At 39.9% G+C, this 24,712-nt stretch overlaps 1 pseudogene across 1 annotated transcript in view; it reads left to right on the plus strand.

Moving 5' to 3' along the window:
- Dcdc1-ps1 (doublecortin domain containing 1, pseudogene 1) overlaps window positions 1-24,712 on the plus strand; it is a 411,937-nt pseudogene that overhangs the window by 170,251 nt on the left and 216,974 nt on the right. Inside the window, 1 exon segment of the transcript NR_175340.2 lies at window positions 7,042-7,212. The product of NR_175340.2 is annotated as a doublecortin domain containing 1, pseudogene 1 (transcript).

Below are 24,712 nucleotides of genomic sequence, written 5' to 3' on the forward strand. Positions count from 1 at the left end.
TTCTGGGGGAATCACCATCCCTGACCTCAAGCTATATTATAGAGCAATCGTGATGAAAACTGCATGGTATTGGTACAGAGACAGACAGGTAGGTCAATAGAATAGAACTGAAGACCCAGAAATGAACCTGCACACCTATGGTCACTTGATCTTTGACAAAGGAGCTAAAATCATCCAGTGGAAAAAAGACAGCATTTCCAGCAAATGGTGCTGGTTCAACTGGCAGTCAGCATGTAGGAGAACACAAGTTAACCCATTTTTATCTCCTTGTACAAATCTCAAGTCCAAGTGGATCAAAGACCTCCATATAAAACCAGATACACTCAGACTAATAGAAGAGACAATGAGGAAGAGCCTGGAACACATGGGTACAGGGGAAAATTTCCTGAACAGAACATCAATGGCTTATGCTCTAAGATCAAGAACCAACAAATAAGTTCTCATAAAATTGCAAAGCTTCTGTAGGTCAAAGAACTCTGTCAATAGGACAAAATGGCAACAAACAGATTGGGAACAGGTCTTTACCAATCCTATATCTGATAGAGGGCTAATACCTAATATATACAAAGAACTCAAGAATCTGTATCACTTCACTGTGGAACTGAGACTACTAGGATTTGGAGTATTATTAAATTGTGCTCACTAATTCTTGTAATTTTACTGATTGTGTAATATTTTACTGGACTCCTATTGATCAGCTCTTCTTGTATTGCTTATTTATTCTTTGTGGTCTCTTACATTTTGTTCTTCTCTTTAAATCTGGAAAGAAAGAAGTCCAAATATCACTATTTGCAGATCATATGACAGTTTACTTAAGTGACCCCAAAAGTTCCACCAGAGAACTAGTAAAGGTGTTAAACAACTTCAGCAAAGTGTCTGGGTATGAAATTAATTCAAACAAATGAGTAGCCTTCCTCTACTCAAAGATAAACAGGCTGAGAAATAAATGCAGGAAATGACACCCTTCACAATAGTCTCAAATAATATAAAATACTTCAGTGTGACTTTAACCAAGCAAGTGAAAGATCTGTATGATCTTTTCTCTGAAGAAAGAATTAAGGAAGATCTCAGAAGATGGAAAGACCTCCCATGCTCATGGATTGGCAGGATTAATATAGTAAAAATGGCCATTTTGCCAAAAGCAATGTACAAATTTAATGCAATCTCCATCCAAATTCCAACTCAATTCTTCATAGAGTTACACAGAGCAATTTGCAAATTCATTTGGAATAACAAAAAACTCAGGATAGTGAAAACTATTCTCAACAATAAAAGAAACTTCTAGGGAAATCACCATCTCTGACCTCAATCTGTATTACAGAGCAATAGTGATAAAAACTGCATGGTATTGGTACAGAGACAGACAGGTAGATCAATAGAATAGAAAATGAACCCATATACCTATGGTCACTTGATCTTTGACAAAGGAGCTAAAACCATCCAATGGAAAAAAGATAGCATTTTCAGCAAATGGTGCTGGTTCAACTGGAGGTAGAAGAATGCAGATCGATCCATGCTTATCACCCTGTACAAAGCTTAAGTCCAAGTGGATCAAGGACCTCCACATCAAACCAGATACACTCAACCTAATAGAGAAAAAAGTGGGGAAGAGTCTCAAACACATGGGTACTGGAGAAATTTTCCTGAAAAGAACACCAATAGCTTATGCTCTAAGATCAAGAATTGACAAATGGGACCTCATAAAACTGCAAAGCTTCTGTAAAGCAAAAGACACTGTCATTAGGACAAAATGGTAACCAACAGATTGGGAAAAGATCTTTACCAATCCTATATATGATAGAGGGCTAATATCCAAAGTATACAAAGAACTCAAGAAGTTAGACTCCAGAGAGCCAAATAACCCTATTAAAAATGGGGTACAGAGCTAAATAAAGAATTCTTAACTGAGGGATATCACCTGAGAAGCACCTAAAGAAATGTTTAACATCCTTAGTCATCAGGAAAATGCAAATCAAAACAGCCCTGAGATTCCACCTCACACCAGTCAGAATGGATGAGATCAAAAACTCAGGTGACAGCAGATGCTGGCGAGGAGGTGGATAAAGAGGAACACTCCTCCATTGTTGGTGGGATTGCAAACTGGTACAATCACTCTAGCAATAAGTCTGTAGGTTCATCAGAAAATGGGACATTGCACTACCTGAGAACCCAGCTATACCACTCCTGGGCATATACCCAAAAGATGCTCCAACATACAACAAAGACACGTGCTCCACTATGTTCATAGCAGCCTTATTTATAGTAACCGGAAGCTGGAAAGAACCCAGATGCCCTTCAACAGAGGAATGGATTCAGAAAATGTGGTACATCTACACAATGGAGTACTACTCAGCTATCAAAAACAATGGCTTCATGAAATTCATAGACAAACGGAATAAACTAGAAAATATCATCCTGAATGAGGTAACCCAATCACAGAAAAACTCACATGGTATGCACTCTTCAATAAGTGGATATTAGCCCAAAAGCTCGAATTACCCCAGATGTAATCCACAGACTACATGAAGCTCAAGAAGAAGGATGATCAAAATGTGGATGCTTCACTCTTTCTTAAAATGGGGAACAAAATATCTATGGGAGGGGATATGGAGACAAAGTTTAGAGCAGAGACCGAAGGAATGGCCATTCAGAGTCTGCCCCACATGTGGTCCATGTATATACAGCCACCAAAACTAGATAAGATTGATGAAGCTAAGAAGTGCAGGCTGACAGGAATTGGATATAGATGTCTCCTGAGAGACACAACCAGAGCATATCAAATACAGAGGCAAATGCTAGCAGCAAACCACTGAACTGAGAACAGGACCCCCGTTGAAGGAATTAGAGAAAGGACTGAGAGAGCTGAAGGAGCCTGAGACCCCATATGAACAACAATGCTAGCCAACCAGAGTTTCCAGGGACTAAACCACTGCCCAAAGAGTATACATGGACTGACCCATGACTCTGAATGCATATGCAGCAGAGGATGGCCTTGTTGGGCACCAGTGGAAGGGGAAGCCCTTGGTCCTGCCAAGGTTGGACCCCCAGTGCCTGGGAATGTTGGAGGTGGTAGTAAGAGGGGTAGGGGTGGATGGGGGGAATGCCCTTATGGGGGAGGGGGAGGGGGGAGGGGGCTTATGGACAGGAAACCAGGAAAGGGAATAACATTTGAAATGTAAAGAAATGTATGTAACAACAACAACAACAACAAATAGATTTGAGTGCTCCAAGGTCTCTTTCACTCTCTTTATATCGTACAGTTGTGGGATCTCTGTATCAATTATCATCTATTGCAAAATGAACTTTTTATGAGGGCTGAAAATGCACTTACCTATGGGTATAACAATGTATGTTTTGTTTATTTGTTTGGTTTTTCCTAGGTGCCTGATCTATCTCTTCTTAGGTTCTTGGCCACTTTACCAGTGTCGTATACATTTCATCTCACTGAGTAGAATTCAAGCTTAGTAAAAATGTTGTTGTTTACTCCTGTAACATCTGTGCCACTGCTGCACTAGTTTGTCTCACAGGCAGACTGCTATTGTGGGTTTCAGAGTTTGGAACTGGGTGATATTTGTGATAACCATTCTCCTCTGGTTTCATGCAGAGTACTTTTCAGCACCATGAACTCCAGTCAGTACTTCAGGATGAAGTTTCTAGTTGTGCACCCACTTGACTTCTTCCTGTTTGATTACATAAGTAAGTGTTGTCTTTGGCAATAGGGTTGAATGTTGTAAATTTACCACTGGCTTTAATGAGTGACCCAATCTTTCTATCTAGTCTTCCAGCCATGAGACTGTTTTCTCCATGATCCATTCTGTTGATAAGACTTTACACTGAGGGTTTTATTTGGTTTATTGAGTTTTTCATTTCTACCATTGTTTCAGCTTGGGTATTCTTAGTATAATTCTTTTTAATGAATTCTATTTTGATATTTTATATTGGCTTCCTTATTTCATTCATCTGCCTTTGTTCTCAGAGTATATTCATGTCTTCTTTGAGTTGTTTGACTGTAGTCATAATCACTGTTTTTAATTCCTTGTCAGGACTATCTTCCAGGTCATGCTCACAGGAGTCCATTATATGTGATTAGCATTTGGTGGAAGAGACTTGTCTTAGATTTTGAAATTGCTTTTGTTTCAGGACCTAAATAGGTGTATTTAGGGTTTCTTTGTTGAATGGAAATTTAAGGCCCAGGGATTGCTGGGAGCTAGGAGAACTAAGGAAGTATGCACCAGAGCCCAAAGTCCAGGAACACCTTCCTTGTTGATGCTAGGGGTAGGGAGAAGGTAAAAGCTTGTGCCAAGTGTTCAGGCTCGAACCTGTGAACTCTTGGTGTTGAGGTCTGTTCAGGGAGGTAGAAAATTTGATCCGATATTCAGAGTCTGAGTATTCCTGTCTATATTGAGAATTAGGAGAACGTTCAGTCTACCTTTTTACTGGTGAATTGAATACATTTACAATCAAAGTTAAGAAGCATTAATGGTTAATAGATATTTTAAACCAGTTTTCAACATTGAGATACAAATTACAATATCTCATCCCAGTCATAATGGCTTACATTAAGAAAGCATTGGTGATATATACTGGAGAGCAAATGGAGAGAGGAGGATTCCTATTTACCGTGAGTGGGCATAGAAACTAGTCTAGCCACTATGCCAACATGGAGGCTTCTCATGAACTGAGAACTGCCATATAATCTAGCTATCCTGGTTCTACTTTCTCAAGGGCACAGACACTTATTTCCACATTAATCCTCATAGCTAAGGAGCCAGGTCTGCCTAGATGTGCACTAACATATAAATGGACCGAAGAAAATGTGCTCCATATACATAATGAACTTTTATTCTGCTGTAAAGAAACATGAAATAATGGCATTTGCAGAAAAAAATGGATGGAAAGAAATTTATTAGGTTCAGCAAAATAAGCCAAGCAACTGCCACATTTTCTTTCATGCAGGCATCCTATAGTCTTTAGATTTTATTTGTTTAAATGCTCATGCAAACATGTGTGTGTGTGTATGTGTGTGTGTGTGTGTGTGTGTGTGTGTGTGTGTGTGTGTGTACACTTGTATGAATGTGTATAAGTCACATAAAAAGAAAGGAAACCATCGGAAAGAAAAGAAGATCTTCAGTAGGAGGAAGAGTAAAACAGAGTAATAGGTCACTTGTTACATAAATGGAGAAACATTGTTAGAAGGAGAGGGTCAATGGGAGAATTGGGGAAGAGACAGAAAACAAAATACACGTGAAACCCATTATTTTTGCTAATTCAAAAATGATCATTGGCATAATACCTACTTCAGGTTGATAGCTGTAATATTTGTTGTTTTTTGATGAATACCATTTAGTTCTTCCCATGTCAAGGAGAGTGTTATTCTTCATTTATGGATGAGTTTTATTCCCTGTTTCAAGTCACCCAGCCTGTAATTGTGAGATTAGATTTTTAACCCATGATTTCAATGTTCTCATTACGTTCAGTTAATAACTCTAAATTGGCTTAAGTCGATCACTTTAAAGAATATGGATAAGGAAGATTTCTGCTCTTCTATTTTTCTCACTACTCTATACTGACAAACATTTAAATAAGTGTTTACCACTCTAGTTGGAGGTATGAACCTGCAAGGGCCTAAAACTGAGGCAGGCTAATGCCTCATGCAATAGCCAACTTTATTCAGAGCATCAGACAATTTATTCTCTTGAGGGTTAAGAAGAATGACCTGAGTAAATTGTGCAATCACGAGGATGTACATGGCAAAAATCATGTTTCCATAGAGGCACGTGACTAGCAACACTGAAGTAAACTCACTCCTATTCGCAACATCTGGGAGGGGCACAAAAGCACATTCCAGAAAAATCCCATGTTTTGAAGAACTAAGATCACTCTTGTTGTTTTATTGGAGTTTTCTCGCAAGTATTGAGAACTCTCCTCACATGGCTTCATTCCTGGACCACGCTCCAACATGTAAAAATCCAATTCATAGTTTCACAAATGATAAATTTATGGAATAAAATGAAGAATTAAAGAAGTGTAGTTCTTTTTAAACAGAAAACTATATAACTTTGACTTTAATTTGTTATTTCTCAGTCCTGAGTATATCTCATGAATAATATAGTGTGTAAAGGCCATATGTCTTTCCTAACTACACTGATTGGAAGAATAGAAATTTAAACATCAAAGGTATGTGTGTTGAAAGACTTTATTTCTGGAAAATTCTGTTTTATTTTATGTATAGTTAGAATGCTGTCTAGAATGAAAATAAGATTTAAAAGTTGACAAAATCTTAATGAATTCAATATATAAACCAACATTTTAATTTAATACATAGTAAAATAAAATAGTCTACAAAAGGTACATACAGTAAAATGAAATTTGTAATAGATTACAGTGAATGTCAAAGTCTAGGGAAGGTTTTACTTTGTTAAGTATTTTGTTTATTTTCTCTCTCCTCTGTTGTTGTATTTTTCTTTCTTTTTTTTAAAGATGGTCCTACTTTGTAGCCCTGGTTTTCCCAGAATTCATTATGTACACAAGGCTGACATCACACAGTCTACCACTCCCTAGAAAACATTTTAAATATTTTTGCAAAGGTATTAGATTTGTGTTCCTTTTTATACCTAGACTTAGTTTTCACTCAGCAATTTTAAATGACTACCTATTCCATAACACCAAAGTAAATGGAAACGCGCACGCGCGTGCACACACACACACACATACACACACACACACACACACACATAGACACACACACAGAGAGAGACACACACACACACACACACAGAGAGAGAGAGAGAGAGAGAGAGAGAGAGAGAGAGAGAGAGAGAGAGAGAGAGAGAGAAACAGAGAGAGGGAGATTCTACAAATAAAAGCGAGTAGTTGCGATATGTGTTTATCCCTTGTATTCTCCTTACCTGATGATAGAGCTGTACTTAAATTCTTGAATTGAAGTAATTTTCTCCTATCAGGCTAGATACTCAAAGATCTAATAGGTGTGACATCAACAATTACTTCTTGCTAACAACTCTTGTAATTTAACCCCTTCAGGTGAGCATGCTGATTGATGAATTGCAGACAGCTATCAAAAGCAACAGAGGTCATCTCGCTAAGCTTGGCCCCCAATTACAGGCTGAGCAGGAGCAGTTCTCCTCTTATGTCTGCCAACACATTAAAAGCCTTCCAGCAAACAGTGTGGTCCCAAGAGGCCTGCAACTCAAGGTGGGTGTCACTCTGTGACACTCACTGGATTCAGCCAGAGACAAAAAACATTCTATTCCCCTGAAGACCTGTATAACACTGGCTGTCAGCTGAATGTCACATCTTGTCCTCAGCAGCAAAGTTTGACTTGTAAGGGTTAAGAATATTAGCCAGAAAATAGATTTTAATAAGAAATACCTATGTGTTTTTGAAACTGGAGTTTATAAAACGTAGCCTTTGATACAGAGAAGTAAATATAAAAAATTAAAAACTTCAGTGGGTGAACATTCACAAACTTCTCAAGGAAATAAAATACTGTGTACATTTCAGTTTCTAAAAACAATGCATTTGGAAAATGGCCAAGGTTTAATAGTTGACAGACAGTGGCAATAGAAACTGGAGGTGAAAAGGCCGGGTGACTGATTGATGTTCAAACTACATTTCCAGAAAAAAGGATATGTATTGGATAAGTGTGACACATATCTGAGTTCACTTGGCAAAATCAATACTTAAGAATATACTGAGGGGGAAAGGTGAATTGGTTATTTGTCAGGACAAGATGGCTAAATGTCCCAGGCTACTCTGCTGTTGCACTGTTAGGAGAGAAAAACAATAGCTCACCTTGTCTAACGCAGATGAAATACCAAAAGCTTAGGAAATGTAAGATGTTTATATTCATAATAGAATATCCGTGTCGCCTCTGTCAAGTTATTGTAGCTCTTTAGCTTCATACTTCACAGCTCCAAGATCTCTGAGATAAGAATTGGACAGAGTGTGACCCTTTCTCTGTAGAGAACTTCTTGGAGAAGTCTTCCTCCTGACCATTTTTTGGGGATAGGACAATAGTTGTAATCTGACCATCCGTCATCTAACACTTTATCCCTTGCATATAATTTTAGTGACAAAAAAACATTTTAAAGACTCTGTTAGCTTGTGATGACATTTCCATGGATTCATTTTAAATGAGACTATTACCATTAAAAATCAACCTTTTGGTTAATGTGACTCAACCTTGAATATATTGTTTGTGCTAGTCAGCGAAGGATTCAAGGAGTGACATTTAGGTCATCAAAGACAAGGGTTCCCACAGTCAAATAGTTCTGTTCTTTTCAGGGGTTTGCCTTGGTTGTGGACCATTCTGCAAAAATACTTACTATTGATATAATCCAAGCGAGGTATTTTGGTCACCTTAATGACATTGATGTCATTGTGCCTTTTAATTCACTATTATATTGGCTGTAGTGCCACTGGGGAAAACTTTTTCCCCTCATAAATTCATTGTTAATCCTGAAGAATTTTTATCATATTAGCATGTTAGCTTGACAGTAAAATTTTAATTGCAGACTCTGAACTGTTACTTTCACATAGTCCCCCTTTCAGCATGCTTCAAAATTCTTTCCACACCAGCAAATAGGAAATTTATAAGCAAACGAACATGTTGTATAATATTTGTAAGTACCTGCTGTGCTGCCTAATACAGTAGCCACAATCTGCATGAGACTATTAAAATCAGCTAAATAAAACACCCAATGCTCCACTAGTGTGTTATAGGCTCGATTTTAGCACTGACAATTCTTCATCCAGCACATTAGAATGGTTAAATAACCTACCCAGAATTCTCTCCCACACATGTCGCCTACTTTGACTCCACCGTACACCCCACCATGGAAAGACTCAACACCTTATTCTTCTTCTGTTGCTGCTCTATTTAGTTTCCCCATTTGTAATACTGAGTTCATGTCAAGGCATGCATTATTCTTCTAAGTCCGAGCTCCGGGTATCAATCAGTTCAACTCTTCAGCCTTTTAGCTTGTGATGACAAGTGGTCAACACAGTGGTCATTTCCAAATTTGGCTGAAGAGTGTTATCTGGAGACCATCTGAGAAACACCAGTGCTCTCTGCTCCTATTAATTTGAGGGGAACTGGTTTAGTGTCCAGAAGCTGACTTCAAGCAGCCTGTGAAGAACAGTTAAATTATCAAGCATTCTGAGAGCCAGTGGTTAAATACTGGCATTGTTAAAAGCATTGGGAACTGATCTTATGAAAAGATAGCTGATGCCCACGTCTTTCAGGTTATTTGATGACATCTCACTGTTGTCTGTTCTCTCAGGGTTATCACTGTGTGTTGTGTGTGGTGTGAGCATCTGTGAGTGTGCTATGATGCCTTACTTTCAAAGTTTGTGTTCCATCATGACTTGTTATGACTCAAAACTGACCAGTCAGAGTGCATACATGACAGAAACTGGTAAATGATACAAGCAAGGGCTTGAGTTAAGGTTTAGTTGATTACTAAACCATGGTACAAGCCATGGGAGATCTTTTTCCAGTTTTCCTTTAAGTACATTTAAAAAAGCTTTTTATTGATTTTTTTTGTGAATTTCACATCGTGCACCCCAATCCCACTCATCTCTCTGTCCCTCCATATCTGCCCTCTGCCATTGCAATCTCCCCTCAAAAGAAAACAAGAAACAAAACAAACAACAAACAACAAAGAAACAAAATCTCCCTGGAAGCTGTGGTGTGTTATGGTGTTGGGGTGGAGATTAAATACATTTTAATTAGAACATAGCCACACTTGTTTGAATGTTGAGGTAAACTGTTTGACTTTAAAATTCTAACATATTTACTAAAATTCTAACATATTTACATGACCCTTTCTGGAAACAAACAGAACAAAACAAAAACAAAGCTGAGCCAAGTCTTGATTGGGTGTTTAATAAAAAATAATTTAGACTAAATTTAAAATGATAAAATTTCTATATTTGTCACACTGTGACTAGCACACACAAAACGGACATGAAAAATCATTTTCTGAGATAGAAAGAAGTTCCTCGCGACACTAGTTAACAGTAACATGGGCACATCTCTCTGGTTTAACTTTTGCTTTGTAGATAGGAACACCAATTAATATTCCGGTCAGAATTGTAGTGTTCTTTCTCATTTGTAACTATATGAGAAGGCAAAAATTAACAAGCACATTATGTTGGCTGTGTGGAATTTGCAATAGAGCATCTCATGTTTTATTGTTGCTTGGCACATGCCAATTGGTATCATCATTTCTTAGAGCTTGTTAGGTATGGCTGTATTGATGAGATTTCCTGGGTGTAGCCTCCATGTTGTGCATAGAACGGTATCTCTCAGTAGATATCCTGTCCTGGTCCTCTGGATCTTACAGTCTTTCTGTTTCCTCTTCTGTGATGTTCCCTGAGCTGTAGGTGTATTGGTTTCTTGTAGGTATATAAGGTGTGACTGGATATCTATCAGTTGTTTGTACTCTTCTTTTTGACCAGTTGTGGCTTTCTGTAAAGATCTCCGCTTCCTGCAAAAAGAAGCTTCTTCGATGAGAGATGTTTACTTGTAGGTATAAGGAGAAACATTTGGAATGCAGAGAGAAATTATATTGGTTTATTCAAATTGGCAGCAGTGAGTTCTATTTTAGGATTATTAGCCTCATCAGGCATGGATAGTAGGGTAGGTTTTATGGTACCAGCATAAATTACCTCCAGATGAGCAGGCCATAAGTCAAACTAGACAGCTGATGGTTACACCTAGTCTCTCAGCATGAGTATTGCAACTTTTGGGATTTTCTTACCTTTCTTGTATTATTGTTATTCATAGGCATTGCAGCAGGGAAAGTCTATTCATTGCTTGTTTCCCTTGGTGGCTTGCATAGATCCTACCTTACATAAGAGCTAGTCACCAGAAGAGAATCTCTCAGTGTGTCTTTCTCCCATATTCTCTGACATAAGTGTATGGTGTCTTTAGAAATAAGGTCTTAGCTTCAATTTCTGGGCAAACAACTAATGGTAATGTTTTTGTCAGTCTCTTAGAGTTCTATGTTCAATATTTTTTGTTCTTTCTCCCTCTTTTCCATTCATTTTGGTCTTAGAACGATGGCTGATAAAAATCTACAAGGCAATGGACTTCTAATCCCCTCCATTTGTGTATTTATACCATTTTCTTACATAAAAGCCACATAACAACCTTAAGAATCAATAATGGTGACAACAGACGCTGGCTGGGATATGGAGAAAGAGGAAGACGCCTCCATTGTTCAGCAGAGAAGAGCAGGATGCCATGTGTTCCTCCCACACCCATGCTTGATTGTTGAGACATCCAATCTTCAATAGACTCAATGCAGGTAATCAGCGGCTGCAAGCTCTTAACTATGACCACAAGACAGCCACAGTTACCCTAGAAACAAAAGGGGCCACCAGGGCCTGTTGCAAACAGTAAGATAACCTAGATGAAATGGGTGTCCTATAAATATTCAACCTACTAAGACTGAGTCAAGGAAAATTAAAATGCTGAACACACACACACACAGCAAATAAGACCATGATATTAGTATCTGAAACCTTCGAACAAAGAAAAGTAATGTCTTCACAGGTGAACTACTCTAAATGGTTAGAGAATAATTAACATCCGTTTTCCTAAAACTATTCCAGAAGAAAGAGAACCTTTAAACTTATGTTAGGAGATCAGCATGACTAGGATATCAAGGTATAACAGAGGCACCACAAGAAAAGAGAAAATAGGATGATATAGGACAGTATATGACAATAGCTGAAAGATACAAATTTAAAAATTCTGTATGATACACAAGCATGCCAAATTCAACAGTACACAAAAGATCATAAAATATAAGTGAATAATATTTATTTCTAAGATTAAATGATAGCAACATAAGAAATCAATCTATGAAAATGTGTATATAACCTATTAACAGATTAAGAGAGAAACACCATTTAATATCACAAGAGATACAGAAAATATTGATAATATTCAGTGTCCACTTGCAATTAAAAACACTCAACAAAATAAACATAAATGCTTACATCAACACAATGAAGGCCATGTATGAAAATCCCACAGCTAACCTAATAAGCGGGTAAAATTTGAAAATATTTTTTTCAAAGATCTGATGCCAGGAAACGGAGACAAATCTCTTAGTATGTCTATTCAACACAGCTTTAGAAATACTAATCAGAACAATTAGATCAATAAAGAAGATAAATTACAACTCAGTTGGAAAGGAAAAAGTAAAATTAACTCTTTTTACAGATGGTGTGGTCGTAAAAGATAGAAAACCCTAAAGATGCCAACAAAAATCTATTGAAAACTAACTAATGAATTCAGTAAGTTTTCATGATACAAAAAATACAGGTGCTTCTCTATACTAATAATGAACTAGCCAGTGAGGAAGAAAAAAAGCAATTCTTTTTGAAATAGCATCATAAAAAGCAAAATGCTTAGAAAACATAATCAAAGGGGTGAGATAAGTATATATACTGAAAATGTTAAAACGCTGATGCAGAAATTAAAGATGACAATGTGAAAGGGAAAAATCTATTGGTTGACTTGAAGAATTAATCTCTTTAAAATATCCACACTACCTCCAAATCACCCACAGATTCAATGTAATTGCTATCAAAATTCCAAAGACATCCTTTGAAGCAGCAAAAACGCAAGCAGGTGACTCACAATTCCCAAAGACTCGGGATACCCAAAACAGTTTTAAGAAGAAATGGTCCTTAGGCATCCGACTTCCTCATGTATTGCAAACAGAAAAATCTTTGCTAATTATACATTCACCAGGGGATCAGTATGTGGATCAGTTTAAAAAACTGATCATTAAAAAAAAATCCCACAAACAACCCAGTCAAGGAATAATTAAATGAGCAAAACGTTCTCAAAAGATGACGTAAAATTAGCCAAAAGACATGAAGAGCTATCACATCACTAGCCATCAGAGAAGTACATATCAAAACCCTGGAAGATTCCATCTCAATCCTGGTATACTAGTCCTTGGTCTACACCCCGAGACTCCACATTGGGGTATCCCTCTTAGGTTGACTGCAGCACTATTTGTAACAGGTAAGTTAAGGAACCAACTAAGGTGTCCCTCGACAGAGGGACAATAATGGAATGTGGTTTATGAATACAATGGGGTTGTTCATAAGGAAGAGTGTCATTTGCAGGAAAATGGATGCTACTGTAGGTTAATCTAAGAAGTCAGGCTCAGAAAAACAAATATTATGTTTTCTTCTATTTGCAGTCCCCAGATCTCAGACAGTCATACACAATCACGCATATGAATGTATAAGGAAAACAGAAGCCGGATAGTTAAGACACAAAGTGACTGAACAAAGAGAAGATGTCTGGGTAATGGGTATGGGAAATACATTCAATATATAACATATACCCCAACAAAAATCTAAAATAAAATTAAAGTCAAACAACTGAATAAACAATAATAATGATCATGTGACTCTAGATACCGCTCTTCCCTAGGGGCCAAGTGCAGGCCGTTCTGATCTGAGGCACTTTGACACTGTGGATGATGCTTTCCCATCTCTACTGAGCTGTTTATCCTCATCATGCCCTTTACTGGTCCTTTAGAAAGTGTCTTTTAGGTTAGTCTTAACAGGAGAACCCCTTAAAAAGACATATCTTTTCCATGTTTCTTGTCTCATTTTTACAATTACATGGTGTAATATTATGACACATTTAAAAAGATAGTGCCCAGATATTGATTTTCATTATGGGAAATTCCTTTTTTTAAAAAATAAAATGTTAAAACACAACAAATTTGAGGAATCTCAGGATAAAAGTCCTACAGACTGCAATTCTGTTATCTCTATATAACTATTCACACAATGAATGTGTTTTTGGTAGCATTATAGGGATACATTTTCTGGCTAATGAAACTTAAAATCTTTTCTTTTTAAAAATCATTTCATTTGTTTACATTTCAAATGATATCCTCCTTCATGGTTACCCCTCCAAACCCCCATCCCATCCTCCCTCTCCCTCCTCTCCTTTGCCTCTATGAGGGTACTCCTCCACCCACTGATCCACTCCCACCTGACCACTCTAGCATCTCCCTATGCTGGGGCATCAAGCCTCCACAGGACCAAGGACCTGCCTTCCTGTTGATAAAGCCATCATCTGCTACATATGTAACCGGAGCCATGGGTTCCTCCACGTGTATTCTTTGTTTGGTGGTTTAGTCTCTGGGAGCTTAGTTGATACTGTTCTTAAAAGCTTTTCATGTGGAGGATTCCCAATGCCTTCACCTTCATTGTACTACAATATGTCAAGCTCCTCAGGCAACAGGTGTGCCTCTCCCTCTCTTCTCTTTCTTTCCTCTCTCACTTTCTTCTCTTACTTCCCTAGCCCCCTCTAACTCCACATCCCTACTGCTGCCAAGCCCTCCAGCCACTATGAGAGCATCTGCTGTTGCCATGGCTCACTGACTTCTGCCTTCCTGGTCCTGTGCTTTGCCTGCAACTCCTCCTCCTTTTCACCCCCACAGAGATGCTGTCAGCAGTGTTAGCCTGGGAAAGCAGGATGGAAAGGATTGATGGGAAAGGGTATTAGCAAATCAGTAGGGGATGGTGGGAGGGAGAGTGAGCGTGTAGTAAGGTGGGTGATTGTGTCAGAGGATTGATGAGCAAGTGATGTGTGAGTGGGTGGGACAGGCGTGAGGGACGTGGACGGTGGGTACGCCATGCCTTTTCAGTGGAATTAGTGCTTTCACACACAATTGGTTACTGATGCTCTCTGGGTTGCCTTGCACTTACTGCCAGTGCAGGCCGATCCAGTTTCTGTGGCATCTAAAGCTTGTAAAATTTGGGGATGGTAGCGGGCCAGGCAACAAGGGAAGCTAAGCTCTCTTTAGAATCAGTCCTGAAAGTTGTTTTGTATTTACAATAATAAAGCAAACCACAAGAATTTGGTAGTGACTTATAGTTTTTTTTAACTCCTGGGCCCAATACTATGATTAATTTTATATAAATAGAGCAATTGAACACCCTTTGAAGGCAAGGCTAATATGTCAGCCTTCATACCCCTATACCAAATTCCCGTCATTGTATCTCATAAGCTTGTTTGTGTATTTTAAATGGGCCAATTTGGTTAATGGAAGAAAGAATGCTGACTTTCATTTACAGCATCCTCTGGCCTTTTCTGTGCCCTGGACACTCAGATGAGCTGTATAAACAGCACAAGAGCACCTCAAGACTGTTTAAGATCTGCATCCTTTTTCTGTGGTCGCTTAAGCAAGTTTAAAGCTCTCTGTGGGATGTGGGAGGGGCAACTCAGTGTACATCTCGAGGTGCTATCCAGTCAAGGGGTTGGAAGGCACACAAGATCCAATCTTGTTTGCATTAATAAGCTTACTTATGTACTTAAATCTCTGTGGATCGATTTGATGCCCAGGAGATCAGTTATCCATAGAACCGGAGGGTCTCTTTACAAAGCTTTTTTGGTTACATCTTATCTTTTATTCTGCATATATACATGCAGAATATATATATATATATATATATATATATATATATATATACACACACATTACTTCTGTCTGTAAGTCACTACCAAATCCTTGTGGTTTGCTTTATTATTGTAAATAAAAAGCAACTTACATGCCTGATTCTAAAGAGAGCTTAGCTTCCCTTGTTGCCTGGCCCCCCAAATACATGTTTATAGCCCATGAGAAACTCTATGTCACCTGTTACTTGAGTAAAAATGGGGAAGAACTAAGATTTGACTTAAATCTTAGTTAGGAATATTAAATATTAAAATGGTTAGTATTAAATCTCAGTAACACAAATTTCATCATTACTTAAAAGTTGGACAAAATATGATGGAGACAATCCTCTTCTGCTGACTACACAGTGATATTTTAGCTCTACTACCCATTTTACAGGTAAGGAAACTGAGAGACTCTGAGACTCAGGAATATGATGTGTGCCTTCCAACCCCTTGACTGGATAGCACCTAGAGATGGACACTGAGTTGCCCCTCCCACATCCCACACGTTCATCTTTCCAGAGCTGCTTTTGCTGACAGGCCTCTGCAGCCAGATGTAAATCTTTCTGCTCTGGAAGATCCAATCTTGTCTGTCTCCACGTGCTGAACAGAAAAACAGCTTTGGTAGCAAACTCGGGGGAAAGCAATCGGTGGCGGCATGAGCTCCCACGCAGCGTGTGTAGTAATGAGACAGGCTTTGCCTGTGCAGCGCTGACATCCTGGAAGGTGCCCAGAGAATTGCCAGGTGGGCAGTCAGCAGGGAAAGTCCACGGGCCAGAGCTGTATTACGGTCCCAGCAGTGACTCCTACTAAATGAACCACTGAACCTTACTGCTGCTGGCGCTCACTCGCTCAGGGAGATTGTCCTTCTCCATAGCAGTTAATTTGTTTTTACCTCTCAATTAGCTTTTTCACAGAGTGTTTGATATGCTCAAGTTGCTAAGATTCCCTGCCCACATATGTTCCCCTCCCCGGCATTATCCACTGACACCTATGTTCGTCTGACTCATCAGGAGCATTCCCAAGCAGAATCCTTTATCTGAATAACCCATAATGCAGATTGCCCAGTATTTGCAAACCTGCTTAGGATTCTACTTACAGTAGATAAAAACGTTTTTCTGTAAACAGGGCTTGTATAACTTTTGGCTAATTGAAGCAGCTATTCACATTAGGGCAAAGTCATTGTCACAGGCATCATTCATTAAAAAACCAAACTGAAGTGCATTAAAAACTTTTACTCTATCCCCAATCTAAAATATGATTTCAGGACTGGGAATATGGGAAAATTAGTTCTGATTTAGTTCTTATTAAGTCCTGAAATCTTCATTAACCTCAGTGAAGTGGAATTTGGGATATGTGATTATACTTGGTTCATTAAAGATTCCCTAATAGTCTTTTCAAAGGGTTATATGGAGACTTTTATTTACTGAACGCCTGTATTAATACATTGTAGTACATGCAACCCATATACATGACACTCTAATGAGAGTTAAATATAATTTCAAGCACCTAATTAATCAGAGTGAAAATCCTGTTCTCTTTTACCTCAAGAAAGTCTCAGCACAAGGGATCATTAAGTACCCTGGCTAAGGACATGGTTGTCCAATAAATTGCCTTACTGTTGGTTTAGAATAGTTAGAGAGTGAATTTGATGACAACTGTACTTGGAGAAAGGATTATTTCTGTCAGACTATTCTCCATATTTTAGTCACTTTGCTTTGTCCATAGTTAAGTACAGAACTGGAGTAAATGAAGGCACTCCAGTGAAATGTAACTAGACACCTAAGGGGGGGGGCATTCAGCTTTTCTAGGGTGGATTGTGGAGCAGATGAAAGCCACCTTGAAGACTTCACAATGGTCTTAGGGTTTTGTTGCTGTGAAGAGACACCATGAGCACGGCAACTCTTACAAATGAGAACATTCCATTAAAGCAGGCTCCCAGTTTAGTCCATTATCATCATGAGGAGTAGCACGGTGGCACCCGGGCAGACATGTGCTGGAGAAGGAGCTGGGAGTTCTACGTCTTCATCTGAAGGCAGCAGGAGACTGGGTATAGCTTGAGCATAGGAGACTTCAAAGCCCACCCCCAAATTGACACACTTCCTTCAACGAGGCCAATTTACACCAACAAGGCTACCCTTCATAATAGTGTCACTCCCTATGGGCTAAGCATTCAAACACGGGAGTCTATGAGGGCCATTCGTATTCAAACCACCACAACGATCTTCCATCTGCCCTGCCCTTCCTGTCATTCTTATCCCAATCCAGACTGTCAGGTCTTCACTCTTGTTTCCATCCTTTCTTCAAAATTTACTCCTAGGAGATATGTTCTCTGAAATTAAGTTAGCTTCAAAAATTTTTTGAACAATCATTTTCCTTGGAACCAATCTATAGACAAATAAAAAGAGGACCTGTTGTTCAAGGCCATCTGATTTGATCTCCCACTGATTCCGGACTGCCTGTCTACGAGCCTTAACTTGGGTTCAATAAGCTGAAATTGACAATTATAGCCTATAAAGGGATCAATAAGTAATAATTCTGACTCTTGCTTTCTCTTCTACAGCTGAGGCACTTTAATTGTGATAAAGGAATGAATCTCTAACTGGAGATTGTGCCAGCAGAGTAGTGCCTTGGTAAGTCTGGGGGAGGGGTACTTTGTAGTCAGAGTCTTTTTGGTCTCCCCTAAAATCCTATTTCATCTGCTTTTGGTACTTCTAAATGGTAGACTTTTCTGAAACATAAAATTAACACTCTTCTTAAGTAACCTTTCTGTTTTTTGAGGATGGTATGGGGGGGGCAGTGTCAGGAAAGTGATGTGTGTCCCGAGTTCTGAACTGCCAACTGGTTCATCTCTGAAGGACTGAGATATCCATTCCCTACTACCACAGCTACATTCTCCCTCAACAGTCGCCATTCAAAGAAATGAATGCCTTTTCCTGTACTGAGGTCTATGCCTAGCCTTTGTCTAAGAGACAGGAATAGCTCCTGTGTCTTTACTCTGAATGTGGTTGGTTCTAGATGTGGGCCTCTCTAGCTCCAGAGCTCCTAAGAGAGGTCTGTGGCAATGTGCACAGCTTTTCTTCTCCAGCAACCTTGCCTCCCTAGGTTCCCAAGATTGGTCCTGAATGTCCCCCAGTGAACTTCCTGTAGGCAATTCTTCGTGTTTCAGTACCTGATCTCAGAGGACCCCAGTCCAGACAACATATAAGTTTATCGCAACATTTTAAATTATATCCACCTAAAATACAGCATGTGATGTTTGTGAGGCTGTATTATCTATCCGCACAGACCCCTTGGCGTAAATCCTGTTGCCGTGCAGCCCCTGACTTTTAGCAGCACACTGCAGGGTCATTTTTCTATTATTGCCTCTTGACAGCACTGCACCCTGAGGCATTTTGAAGCTCAGGCACTTGGCCTTCTGCTCACACCATGGAGGGCTTCCTGGGTGGTCTGCCCAGTGGTTGGGTAGAGTTGGAAACCTGCTGTTCCCCAACAGCTAGCTCTTAACCAGACGTAGAGTATTAAAGGCCAGATAATGCCACTGAACAAGAGCTTTTGCAGCCCATCAAGCGATGTTGTACGTGATGCCTGGCAAACTTATCAAAGGACAGTATTGGCTCACAAATCCCCATCCATGTCAGCTTGCTCTATGTAGTTTAAATCTGAGCCACTCTCTAAGATATCTGTGTAATAAATAGAATCATTTTGGTATGTATTGATTTGTGCATGCTTTTACAAATACTGCATATGAAATTATATTCACATCGCTTACTTTATGTTGATAGACCTGTTTCAACAACATTAGCCTAGCCATCGAATTTATTTCTCAGCCCCGCTAATCAGCATAAACAACACGACTTTGGAAGAAACGATAAAAACCAACCATTTCTCTACCATGTCTATAGTTAGTATTCTGGTTTTCACCACTGGTGAAAGTACACTGTGAAGTAGCCACCACTCACCAGTTAGGTGGGAAGTTGACTCAGCTGCTGAAGAAGTGGGTGGCATAATCCTGACGTGGTAACCTGAGCTCGTGTTGGATGTCCCTAACATCCAAGATTTTTTTTTTTTTAATGTGGCTTGTATACATCGGTTATCCCAGCACTCAAAGTGAGATGGGCCAGGAGAATATTTCAGGAGGACTCAGTGTACCCTCAGGAAGGACAAGAGGGAGAAAGTTGTCTTTGATCTCCATGTGCCTCTATCAGAACATTTCACTCCCTCCCTCTTCCCTTCTTGGCCTTTTTCTGGCTTTGTGTTTGCCTCTCTCCCTCTGCTGCAGTGACAATGGCTTCCTAACCACCGCTGGAACACACCGCACATTTTTGCTGAATTATTTCCTCTGTGCTTTCCTCTGCTACAGTGTTTTTCTCCAAGCCGATCTGCTTGTTTCTCCCTCTCATTTCCAAATCACTATTCTAAGAGGGCCTACCCTGAGCATCTACTTACAGTTGTGCCCACCCCAGTAGATGAGCCCAGGGGTGTGGCACCTGTCCTACTGCGTTGTTTCTCCCTCAAATAGCACTACCTTCTCCCTTACTCAGAATTGTATGCATGTGATGCTAATGCCTAAGTCCTTCAGACACAGAGCAGGCCTATTTCAGTTATATAGGTCACATGAGCATGCATTCCTATAAAATTTGCAAACACAATATATTTTAACCACAGTGGCTAAGACTATTGCCTCTTTCAATTCAGTTTTTTTTTTCATTCTCTTTTGCACCACATTGTATCAGAGTTGCTATGGCATTTTTGAGGTGTGGCTCAGAGAAAACTGATTGAGTTAGGTTAGCAGTACTTCTATACCATAACCCAATGTCATAGATAACCAATATAAATTAAAGAATGGCCAATCTTTCTCACAGCAAGGTTTTGACCCTGTGGTAAGCAGCATAACAAAACATGTCTGCAGAATACGGTGCAGCGACGGTGCTCCCAGAATGGGAGTCCTGCTGTCCATTCAGTGGTGAAGTAGTAACAACCTAGGACCTGTCTAGAGATAAGTCAGTCCCGCTCTTAGAGGCTTTGGGATCCTCCAGTAGCAATATCCTGGGACCCATCCTTCCATATATAAGCTTTTGCCAGGATATAAGATCTAAACTGTGGCATGAAGTCACATCGAGTTTGAACATAGCGGAAAGTGATCAGTACCCTGTAGTTAGTTCTCTGTGTAGCCCAGTTTTCCGAGCTGTTTTGAGGTAGAAAGATGGCCACGTGGTCAGAAAGAGTTGTACTTTCTGTGCAGTAGACAACAGAACACAGCTAACAGAAGTCCAGCATGCTATAAACTTAGCAGATCCAACTAATTTGTGAAAAACTCTCCCACATTTTATAACTCATACTTTGAAGAAAACTGAGTACAGTTTTTTATCAAGTTCAAACTCAACTCTCAAAACCTTTATGAATTGATCAGACACTTAGGACACCAAGAGAGACCTTTCCAGTCAAGAACAACAACTGTCCTCAGTCATGTGACAGAAAGGAAGACATCTTTGTCCTATCCCTGATTTTCATGAAACTGCTTGTGCCTTGGCCAAGTTCTCCATGTTCCTTCTGATAAAACAGTTGTAGAACAACCATGCAAAGAGGTGAGCAGAGAATGGGCCTTGGAAAATTAATCGTGGAGAATATATTCGCAACTTTATTTAATGCTTATAGTGGTTTTCCTGCATGAGAGTTGAAATGTATGCAGTTTATGGAGTCTAAATGAATATTTATTATAGTCTAAATGAATATTTTATACTGTCTTTCATTTTTAATTCCACATTCTTCTTGCTTAAGAAGTCCCAGGAAATCATATAAATGTCAGTTCTCAGGGCTCTAGATGTGCTTTCATAAAGTAGATAGAATTCTTACTGTGTGTGTGTTGCCTGTTGTCTGTTCCTCACCTTACCCGGCAGACAATAATAGTCTCATAAACAGAGACCTTATACTCAGTTAGGATGTTTTAACTGCCTGGCCAATACTTGACATTCTATAGCACTCAATAAATGGGTGCATACATCCATTACATATCAGGGAACCACTAGTGTCAACCAAATTTAACCTTGCTCAAGAAAAATCACTGTCAACGTTGAAGAGAATGAAAGTTCTATGCCACTCAGAGCACTTGAGATCTCCATGCTCTATGCAACCAGGGCATAGACATACACTCCTATGTGTAGGCATTCTGTTATCATGAACTGTGTTGTTCAAGAGGATCCAGATCGTTATTTTCTAGTTTCTGTTACTTAGAGTGCCAAGGCTAGCCCTGGCTGCTTTGGGTTAAGAAGTGCTTTTGGGTGCTTCTCAGGTAAGAGTTTAATTTTAGAACTATAGGAAGTGAGCCGTATTAGTAGCTGATTTTTTTTTAAATCAACCATGAGCAACAGGAAAGCAAGCTTTCATTCACCTGCATCCCCTCTGTGATAGAAACGTTCAACCTAAATGCTGCACATTAGAAGTAGAAATACTTGATACACAAATGACACCCGAGACTGGTAGTGTCAGGAGCCTAGTTCAGTGGGCTTAAAACCAAACGCACTTGGGAAAGTAAAAGCGTCATTCCCTTGGCAGGGAATAGGGAGGCAAAGTTTAGAACAGAGGCAGAAGGAACACCCATTCAGAGCCTGCCCCACATGTGGCCCATACTTATTCCGCCACCAAACTAGATAAGATGGATGAAGCAAAGAAGTGCAGGCCGACAGGAACCGGATGTAGATCTCTCCTGAGAGACACAGCCAGAATACAGCAAATACATAGGCGAATGCCAGCAGCAAACCACTGAACTGAGAACAGGACCCCAGTTGAAGGAATCAGAGAAAGAACTGGAAGAGCTTGAAGGGGCTCGAGACCCCATATGAACAACAATGCCAAGCAACCAGAGCTTCCAGGGACTAAGCCACTACCCAAGACTATACATGGACTGACCCTGGACTCTGACCTCATAGGTAGCAATGAATATCCTAGTAAGAGCACCAGTGGAAGGGGAAGCCCTGGGTCCTGCCAAGACTGAACCCCCAGTGAAAGTGATTGTTGGGGGGAGGGTGGTAATGGGGGGAGGATGAGGAGAGGAAGCCCGTAAGAAGGGGAGGGAGGAGGGGTTAGGGGGATGTTGGCCTGGAAACCGGGAAGGGGAATAATAATCGAAATGTAAATAAGAAATACTCAAGTTAATAAAGATAAAAAAAAAGCGTCAAAGAATCCTGCTTGGAGGAATGGTTGCTTAACTGTGGGAGCCCCTGGAGAATTTTGGGGAATTAAAGCCAGTATTTCTGTTTTCACTGCACTAATTTTTTTCCCTGCCTTTTTTTTTTTTTTTTTTTTTTTGTCTGTTGGACTCTTGTTCCCAGACAGCACAGGAAGTCTCATTATCAGCCGTGAACAAAGCAGCGGCGAATGATGGTGCTAGGTGTGGAGCAGAGCTCGCTTCACAGTTTGCAGTTAGAGCCCACACTGCCTTTCCCTAGCATATAACTTGCTGTACTCTGGGACCACGGTCTAGCAGTCTAGACAAAGGGGCATCCACAAGTTCTTCAGCCTCGTATCTATCAACATAAACTGGAATAGCCACCTTCCTCGTAAGCTCCGGTGTTGTTTGAGAGTTTCATTTCAGATGAGCATCTTGAAGAAATTATTGGACTAGCACAATTCTCCCACTTCACCTCCTTCATATCTGCAAGCTTAGAGAAACTGCTTCCTGAGAATTGTATTGTCACTCAGAAAAATCTACCCTTCCTTCTTTCCTTTCTTTTTTCTTCCTCCTTCGCCTCTCCTTCCTTCCCTCCTTTCTTCCTTCCTTTCTTCCTTCCTCTCTCTCCCTCCCCCTCTTTCTTTCTGCCTTTCTTCCCTTGCCCTCCCTTCCTCTCTCCCTCCCTTCCTCTCTCCCTCCCTTTCTTTCCTCCCCCTTTCTTTCCTCCCCCTTCCTTCCTTCCTTCCCTTCCCCTTCCTTCCTTCCTTCCCTTCCCCTTCCTTCCTTCCTTCCCTCTTTCTTTCTTTCTTTCTTTCTTTCTTTCTTTCTTTCTTTCTTTCTTTCTTTCCTTCTCTCTTTCTTTCTTTCTTTCTTTCCTTCTTTCTAAATCCCCCATTAGGAAAAGACACTTCAGGGATTAATAATCTGGTGCTGCCAGGCAGAGGCCATAGGCTGTGCCCCTGCCACTGTGGCACTGTATGAGCTCTGAGTAGGATCATCCCTAGGGTTTTTACATGATTACCCTTTTTAAATCCCTTTCCCCCAGTAGGGTGCAGAAGCGCTATTGAAGCACATTATTTCCCAAACTGGGTTAAAACTTACCGATTAAAGTTTGAACTGTCTCAGAAGAACAAAAGGCAATTTTCTGTTTTTCAGGAAGTTGTTCTCCCAACTTATCTTCTCTGGAAATAGCACGAACTATATGTAAAACAGCCCCACACTGAAATGTGATGGGCATATCAGAAATGGAAGAAAAGAACTTTTGAGGAAGAAAAAAAAAAAGCTAAAAAGCAGGGATTTAAATTATTCATCAGGCCTCCCTCTGGCCAGAGTCCTTTCTTGCCTAGTGAATGGAGCACCCTGCATGGATCCTCAGTGTGGACAGGGGGAGTGTTCACTTCAGTGGGGCCTTCCTGTCAGGACTGGTTTATTCGTATCCTTTTGACCAGAACATTTGCAGCTCTCAGGTTTTTTTCGTTTTGTTTTGTTTTTTTCCTTTTCTCCCAGCGACTGTTGCATAATGCAATATTTTATCTCTGTTTTCAACAACTTGTTGAGTTTGTGCAGTTAAGACGGCTGACCTTCAGCATCCAGTTACGTAATAAACCTGTCAGGTTGAATTTCGTTGAATGAGTCAAAAGATGAACAGCACACTGATATCTTTTAAAAACAAATTGAACATTCTCCATGCAATTTGTGGCTTTATGTTTTTCCAAGGAGAATGCAATGAGCTAGTTAATTGGTTGCTAGCTGACCTTTTGCTGATGTTTGCTCCATTTAAGCATCTGCTGGGACCAGTGCTCTTCCTCCCGGGTCCACGCTGTCTTCTATTTTGAGAAGGTGGGGAATAGGAGTCAGGTGAGAGAGACACCGAGTCTAAGGAGGGAACAGAGCTCTCTCTCTCTCTCTCTCTCTCTCTCTCTCTCTCTCTCTCTCTCTCAGTGCTATTGATTTGACAGCCAATTACTTGCACACCTTCAGACAGTTGGTCCTTTGCTTTGCACATGCTCATTTACATATATGTGTCCACCTAT

This window comes from Rattus norvegicus, chromosome 3 (assembly GCF_021556685.1).
Source record: "Rattus norvegicus strain SHRSP/BbbUtx chromosome 3, alternate assembly SHRSP_T2T, whole genome shotgun sequence".
NCBI classification, from domain to species: domain Eukaryota; kingdom Metazoa; phylum Chordata; class Mammalia; order Rodentia; family Muridae; genus Rattus; species Rattus norvegicus.